This window comes from Schistocerca piceifrons, chromosome 10, assembly GCF_021461385.2.
Source record: "Schistocerca piceifrons isolate TAMUIC-IGC-003096 chromosome 10, iqSchPice1.1, whole genome shotgun sequence".
NCBI classification, from domain to species: domain Eukaryota; kingdom Metazoa; phylum Arthropoda; class Insecta; order Orthoptera; family Acrididae; genus Schistocerca; species Schistocerca piceifrons.
The window spans coordinates 85,066,084-85,067,877 of NC_060147.1; the positions used below are offsets into that span (position 1 = coordinate 85,066,084).

A 1,794-nucleotide genomic window follows, 5' to 3' on the forward strand; every position below is an offset into this window, starting at 1 on the left:
AAACTTGAGGCTGACGACGCTGGCCAGGGAAAGACAGCCTTAATGAAACCTGGTGGCCTCTACGAGTTTAAAGTTATGCCATATAGACTATGGAACACTCCAGCCACCTTCCAGCATATGATAGATAACCAGCTTCGACACCTTAAATGGACGATGTGTGTATGCAATCTGTAAGAGACCGTCAGTTTTTCTAAAACATATGAACAGCATCTAAGCCGTTTGACAACGGTTCTGAAGTGTAATGATAATTAAATGGACACCCTAGCTGCAAACAGGCGTTGACATACTTCATTTGGGACGTGTTGAAAATGTGTGTCCCGACCGGGACTCGAACCCGGGATCTCCTGCTTACATGGCAGACGCTCTATCCATCTGAGCCACCGAGTGCACAGAGGATAGTGCGCCTACAGGGACTTATCCCTTGCACTCTCCCCTTGAGACCCACATTCCCAACATGTCCACACCACTACATTCGTAGTGCGCCTAATAGATGTTTGCCCATCATACTCATTACTCGTGGCAGATTAATCTACCAAGTCCCGTACGAGTTCGGGCATAACGTGCACGTTCGCACAAGAAGGTCAATGGCCGGGAAGCCATATTTTAACTATATATATGACGATAGTATCTGTTCCCGAAAGAACAGTTACCGTTGATGACCATGCAGCTTTGCTAGCAATGAAATGATAATTAAGTGGACACCCTAGCTGCAAACAGGCGTTGATATGCTTCATTGGGGACATGTTGAAAATGTGTCCCCAATGAAGTATATCAACGCCTGTTTGCAGATACGGTAACTGTTCTTTCGGGAACAGATACTACCGTCATATATATAATGCTGAAGTGTGTTCAGACTGCAGGCCTCCGCCCTAATCCGGAAAAGTGCTTCTTCGTCACTCAAGAAATAAAAATCTTGGTGCACTTAGTTAATGGCGACAGAGTCCGTCCCAATTCAGACAAAATAAGATCAGTCACAGATTTTCCAACTCCCTAGCACATCCGCAGCGTGAGAAATTTTCTCAGAATGTGCTAGTACTACCAGCGATTCATAAAGGACATCTGCACCAAGGCACGTCCCTTGCAAGAACTACTGCAGGAGGGACTACGAATTTTCCTCGAACGGGGTGCAAGGAAGATCTTTCCTTGTCCTTACGGAGGCACTAACGTCTTCTCCAGTCCTAGCATTTCATAACGAGAACGCCAAGGCAGAGTTTCACCGACGTTAGGAGTTAAATTATAGGTGCAGTTCTAGTGCAAATTCAGGGAGGTGCTGAAGAGGCGATAGCTTATGCTTCTAGAGTGCTCTCTAAGTCCTAGATGAACTACTCTACAACCAAGAAAGAGTACCTTGCAGTTATTTGGGCCATCAATAAATTATGCCCTTATTTATATGGCAAACCATTCAATGTTGAGATGGACCACAATTCACTATGCTCACTGCCGAGCCTGGGGGATCTGTTGGGTCAACTGGCAAGATGTACAGTGATGCTTCAGGAGTATGCCATCGCAGTGGTATACAGAAGCGAAAGCAAACACAAGAACGCCTTTCAAGGCATTCTTTGCGGAAGAAAGCGGTGTAGAAGAAATCTCAGTCATCGCTGCATTAAACAACATTGCTGCTGATCGAAAGGAAGATTCAGCGCTGCCGAAATCGATAGAAGTATTGAAGAAGAGGGAGCAGCCACGCACAGGAGAATTCCAATTAATAAACAGAGCACTGTATAAGAGGAATTATGATCCAACGGGGCGGAAAAGGTTGTTCATCATGCCAGCGCATCTACAGCCATCTGTTCT

General features: G+C 45.6%; 1 non-coding gene across 1 annotated transcript; it reads right to left on the reverse strand.

Annotated features, from left to right (window-relative positions):
- Positions 1-313: 313 nt before the first annotated feature.
- Trnat-ugu lies at positions 314-388 on the reverse strand. Its single transcript has one exon. It is a non-coding gene; the product is annotated as a tRNA-Thr (tRNA).
- Positions 389-1,794: the final 1,406 nt, after the last annotated feature.